Genomic DNA, 6930 nt, shown 5'->3' with positions numbered 1-6930 from the left:
CTCTATCCTTTAGATTCTTTACTTGCAATTTAAATATTCACCACTAATAAGCTTGTGAAATTGGACAAATCACTCAATCCTTCCAGGCCTTGGTGTCACAGTTTTTAAAATGGGCAGGGATGCCTCAGTTAATTTCAAACTCTGTCACTGTGATACCAAAGGTCTATATGGAACTTCTTAGAGTTACTAGGCAATGAAATAGCATGTAGAACAGCATTCCTCACACTGCTGTTTAAGGTAGAGAAGTCTGCTAAATATTTTATGTTTCTGCCTCTGACTTAACTAGAAGCACTTTTATTTAAGGAGTGCTTTGGCATAGAGAGTGAGGCATTTCATCAAAAGATGAGGACTCAGTCCACCAACATCTGTGAGACTCTAGCTAAGTCACTGAATTATTTACCATCTGGATTGTGGGTCTGATAAATTTCTCACAGAGCATCTTAACCTGAATTCTTCAGGAAGCAGAGCCTGAGATAAAGGCTCACACACTTGGGGAATATGATTCCAGCAGCAGAAGTAGGGGATAGGGAAGAAAAGCAGGAAAGAAGACCCACTACAGGGATGCCTTATTGACTGGCTTCTTGATGCAAAAAGATATTTGCTTCTCAGATGGGTTTCCAGGGGCCATACAGGTTAACTGAAGGTTACTAGTCTCTGCCATTCCTCATTGGATAATATATAGTTTCTAACTTCCTATCTTGGTTAGGAGAAAGTTAAAAGTTTCAGGGGCTTTCACACGACCTTCCCTACAATAATGGTTTTTATTCCTATGTGGATCACTGAGTTATCACAGTGATAATTCAGGGTCCAGGTAAATAAACATAGAATAGATGCTTAAACCCACTGTGATTTAGAATCATGCCTTAGCTTGACTTATCACCTGGCCTCTGTAAACTCCCATTCAAACCAGGTAACCATGATGGCATTTTGGGTCTCTTCATGTCCATAAATGCTCAGCCCCATATCTAATATTCCTCTGGCCTTCAGTACAAAATGGCTGGAGATGCCTTGAAAACAATTTTGGGGCTATTTTCCATAAATATTTAGAATGCTGACTGTACTGTGCTCTAAAGAAACCCAGCTTGGCCTCTGAGGAGGAAAAGCGATAGAGATAAGCCTAGCCATTCCATCTCCCATACTGAGCCCAGCCTCGAGTCGATCTGCCGGTTAATGCAGCCAGATAAATGTGAGACCAGCAGAGGAAGCCCCCAAACAGTTTACAAGTCAAGAGAAAAATAAATCATCATAGGTAGTCAAACCCAGCAATGCACTGTTCTAGAAGACAGTGAAAAAAAAGTTTAACATGCCCCTTTATTTAAAGCCTTAGCTTGAATCAAATGTTGCTGTGTTTATGATGATTCATACTTTAATGTGTTCCACTTTTTTTCTTACATTATTGGTTTTGAAAGAAACCGCAAGCACTTTTCAGTGTCACTGATTCATTTGGTCTGTGGATAAAAGAGAAGAGAGTATAGATGCTACCATATGGCAAGGGCACTCCCTATTGCATATAGGTGGCCATAGCCACTACTATCCCTTTGCATTGGAATTTAAGATAATGAACAGAACAACTCTCCTATGTGCTATTCATAGCTGATGGCTTTTCTTTGTTTAAGAGTGGTTAGAAACACTAAAGAAATTTGGAGTAAGTTTCCTGTGTTAGAAGTGACCTGAATTTTACATCTCTCACCTTTTCCTTAAACTGATATCTCCAGTTATTGTCACCATCTCCAACCTCTCTGCACACTCTGATAATTCAGCCTGGATCATGCTATGATAGCAGATGCTGCTGTGGAATACTTAAGAAGCCTCATTATTTGACATCATATATATATATATTTTGCTTTGGAAATGAGATTTGCTAAAGATCACTCTGGAAATCTACAAATTATGAGCAATGTTTTTTAAATGCAATTTTATTGAACTATAGTCAATACCATACAAAACATCCAAAGTATACAATCACTGGCTCACAGTATCTTCACATAGTTATGTATATACATCTCTATGATCAAATTTAGAACATTTTCATTATTCCAGAAAAGAAATAAAAATGAAAAAGAAAAACCTAATCCTCCTGCTCCTTGTCTCCATCGCCCCCCATTATTGACGCATAGTATTGGTGTGGTACATTTGTTAGTGTTGATGAGAGAATATTAAAATATTACTGTTAACTATAATACACAGTTTGCAATAGGAACATTTCCCCCTATATCACTCTATTATTAACTCCTTGTAGTAGTGTCATACATTAGTTCTAGATCATGAAATAACTTTTTTATATTAGTACAGTTTTCACAGACATTGTCCACGACAAGATTCTCTGTGTTATACATTCCCATGTTTTAACTTCCAACTTTCCTTCTGGTGACATACATGCCCCTAAATTTCCCCTGTCTACCACATTTACACATCATTTAGTACTGTTTATTATACTCATAGTAACGTGCTCCTGTCACCTCTATCCACTTTCAAATATTTAAGTTCAACCTAGTTAAAGATTCTGCACATATTAAGTAACTGCTCCCCATCCTTTAACCTCATTCTATGTCCTGGTAAGCAATATTCTATATTTCATGTCTGTGAATTTACTTATTATAATTTTTTCATATCTGTGAAGCCATACAATATTTGTCCTTTTGTGTCTGACTTATTTCACTTAATCTTATGTCCTCAAGGTTCATTTATGTTACAACATGTTTCAGGATATCATTCCTCCTTACTGCTAAATAATATTCCAAATATTATTTGGAATTTTGCAGAAATGGAGTGCCAGTTATCATCTTTATTTGGAAGGTTAAGACACCTCAAATAGCCAAAAACATCCTGACAGAGAAGAAGAAAGAAGGAAGTATCATGCTTCCTGACTTTAAAACATAATATAAAGCCACAGTGGGCAAAATAGCATGTTACTGTTAGATAGGCATATAATATTCCAAAGTATGTATATACTACAGTTAGTTAATCCATTCACCTGTTCTTGGGCACTTGGGTTCTTTCCATCTTTTGACAATTGTGATTAATGTCACTATTGGTGTGCAATATTGGTGTGCAAACATCTGTCTGTGTCCCTGCTTTCAGATCTTTTGGGTAAATCCCTAGTAGCAGGATTGCCAGGTTATAAGGCAACTCTATACATAGCTCCTAAATTCTCCTTTATCTTTCTTTTGTTGCTTGTGCTTTGGATATAAAGTCTAAGAAATTATCACCTATCATTAGATCTTGAAGTTGTTTCCCTACATTTTCTTCTAGGAGTTTTATGCTACTGATTCTTATATTTAGGTCTTTGATCCATTTTTGGTTAATTTTTATATGGGGTGTGAGAAAGATAACCTCTTTCATTCTTTTGGTTATGGATATTCAGTTCTCCCAACATCATTTATTGAAGAGACTGTTCTATCCTAATTGACTGGACTTGGTAGCCTTGTCAAAAATCACTGGACCATAGATCTGAGAATCTATTCCTGAACTGTCAGTTTGATTCCATTGATCGATATGCCTATCTAACAGTACCATGCTATTTTGATGACCTCTGTGGCTTTACAATATGTTTTAAAGTCAGGAAACATGATACCTCCTTCTTCTTTTTCAGGATGTCTTTGGCTATTTGAGGTGTCTGTTAACCTTCCAAATAAAATTGATAATTAGTGTTCCATTTCTGCAAAATAGCCTGTTGAAATTTCGACTGATATTGCATGAATCTTTAAATCAATTTGGGTAGAATTGACCTCTGAATGACATTCAACTTTTCAATCCATGAACATGCAATGTATTTCCATTTATTCATGGCTTCTTGATTTCTTTTAGCATTGTTTTGTAGCTTTCTGCATACAAGTTCTTTACATCTTGGTTAAGTTTATTCCTAAATATTTGATTCTTTTTTTTTTTTTTTTTTATTAACGGAAAGAAAAAAAAAGAAATTAACACAACATTTAGAAATCATACCATTCTACATATGCACTCAGTAATTCTTAACATCATCACATAGATGTATGATCATTGTTTCTTAGTACATTTGCATCGGTTTAGAGGAACTAGCAAGACAACAGAAAAAAATATAAAATGTTAATATAAAGAAAAGAAATAAAAGTAGTAGTAATAGTAAAAAACAACAGCAACAAACAAACCAACAAGCAAACAAAAACAAAAAAAACCCTATAGCTCAGATGCAGCTTCATTCAGTATTTTAACATGATTACTTTACAATTAGGTATTATTGTGCTGTCCATTTTTGAGTTTTTGTATCTAGTCCTGTTGCACAGTCTGTATCCCTTCAGCTTCAATTACCCATTGTCTTACCCTGTTTCTAACTCCTGCTGAACTCTGTTACCAATGACATATTTCAAGTTTATTCTCGAATGTCCGTTCACATCAGTGGGACCATACAGTATTTGTCCTTTAGTTTTTGGCTGGATTCACTCAGCATAATATTCTCTAGGTCCATCCATGTTATTACATGGTTCATAAGTTTATCTTGTCTTAAAGCTGCATAATATTCCATCGTATGTATATACCACAGTTTGTTTAGCCACTCTTCTGTTGATGGAGATTTTGGCTGTTTCCATCTCTTTGCAATTGTAAATAACGCTGCTATAAACATTGGTGTGCAAATGTCCGTTTGTGTCTTTGCCCTTAAGTCCTTTGAGTAGATACCTAGCAATGGTATTGCTGGGTCGTATGGCAATTCTATATTCAGCTTTTTGAGGAACTGCCAAACTGCCTTCCACAGTGGTTTCACCCTTTGACATTCCCACCAACAGTGGAGAAGTGTGCCTCTTTCTCCACATCCTCTCCAGCACTTGCATTTTCTGTTTTGTTGATAATGGCCATTCTGGTGGGTGTGAGATGATATCTCATTGTGGTTTTGATTTGCATTTCTCTAATGGCCAGGGACATTGAGCATCTCTTCATGTGCCTCTTGGCCATCCGTATTTCTTCTTCTGGTAGGTGTCTGTTTAAGTCTTTTTCCCATTTTGTAATTGGGTTGGCTGTCTTTTTGTTGTTGAGTTGAATAATCTCTTTATAAATTCTGGATACTAGACCTTTATCTGATATGTCGTTTCCAAATATTGTCTCCCATTGTGTAGGCTGTCTTTCTACTTTCTTGATGAAGTTCTCTGATGCACAAAAGTGTTTAATTTTGAGGAGCTCCCATTTATTTATTTCCTTCTTCAGTGTTCTTGCTTTAGGTTTAAGGTCCATAAAACCACCTCCAGTTGTAAGATCCATAAGATATCTCCCAACATTTTCCTCTAACTGTTTTATGGTCTTAGACCTAATGTTTAGATCTTTGATCCATTTTGAGTTAATTTTTGTATAGGGTGTGAGAGATGGGTCTTCTTTCATTCTTTTGCATATGGATATCCAGTTCTCTAGGCACCATTTATTGAAGAGACTGTTCTGTCCCAGGTGAGTTGGCTTGACTGCCTTATCAAAGATCAGATGTCCATAGATGAGAGGGTCTATATCTGAGCACTCTATTCGATTCCATTGGTCGATATATCTATCTTTATGCCAATACCATGCTGTTTTGACCACTGTGGCTTCATAATATGCCTTAAAGTCAGGCAGCGCGAGACCTCCAGCTTCGTTTTTTTTCCTCAAGATGCTTTTAGCAATTCGGGGTACCCTGCCCTTCCAGATAAATTTGCTTATTGGTTTTTCTATTTCTGAAAAATAAGTTGTTGGGATTTTGATTGGTATTGCATTGAATCTGTAAATCAATTTAGGTAGGATTGACATCTTAACTATATTTAGTCTTCTAATCCATGAACACGGTATGCCCTTCCATCTATTTAGGTCTTCTGTGATTTCTTTTAACAGTTTTTTGTAGTTTTCTTTATATAGGTTTTTTGTCTCTTTGGTTAAATTTATTCCTAGGTATTTTATTCTTTTAGTTGCGATTGTAAATGGGATTCGTTTCTTGATTTCCGCCTCAGCTTGTTCATTACTAGTGTATAGAAAAGCTACAGATTTTTGAATGTTGATCTTGTAGCCTGCTACTTTGCTGTACTCATTTATTAGTTCTAGTAATTTTGTTGTGGATTTTTCTGGGTTTTCTACATATAGTATCATATCGTCTGCAAACAGTGATAGTTTTACTTTTTCCTTTCCAATTTTGATGCCTTGTATTTCTTTTTCTTGTCTAATTTCTCTGGCTAGAACCTCCAACACGATGTTGAATAACAGTGGTGATAGTGGACATCCTTGTCTTGTTCCTGATCTTAGGGGGAAAGTTTTCAATTTTTCCCCATTGAGGATGATATTAGCTGTGAGTTTTTCATATATTCCCTCTATCATTTTAAGGAAGTTCCCTTGTATTCCTATCTTTTGAAGTGTTTTCAGCAGGAAAGGATGTTGAATCTTGTCAAATGCCTTCTCTGCATCAATTGAGATGATCATGTGATTTTTCTGCTTTGATTTGTTGATATGGTGTATTACATTAATTGATTTTCTTATGTTGAACCATCCTTGCATACCTGGGATGAATCCTACTTGGTCATGATGTATAATTCTTTTAATGTGTTGTTGGATACGATTTGCTAGAATTTTATTGAGGATTTTTGCATCTATATTCATTAGAGAGATTGGTCTGTAGTTTTCTTTTTTTGTAATATGTTTGCCTGGTTTTGGTATGAGGGTGATGTTGGCTTCATAGAATGAATTAGGTAGTTTTCCCTCTACTTCGATTATGTTGAAGAGTTTGAGGAGAGTAGGTACTAATTCTTTCTGGAATGTTTGATAGAATTCACATGTGAAGCCGTCTGGTCCTGGAGTTTTCTTTTTAGGGAGCTTTTGAATAACTAATTCAATCTCTTTACTTGTGATTGGTTTGTTGAGGTCGTCTATTTCTTCTTGAGTCAAAGTTGGTTGTTCATGTCTTTCCAGGAACCCGTCCATTTCATCTAAATTGTTGTATTTATTAGCGTA

This window comes from Tamandua tetradactyla, chromosome 8 (assembly GCF_023851605.1).
Source record: "Tamandua tetradactyla isolate mTamTet1 chromosome 8, mTamTet1.pri, whole genome shotgun sequence".
Lineage (NCBI taxonomy): Eukaryota > Metazoa > Chordata > Mammalia > Pilosa > Myrmecophagidae > Tamandua > Tamandua tetradactyla.
Note: the sequence above shows the minus strand (reverse complement) of the source record.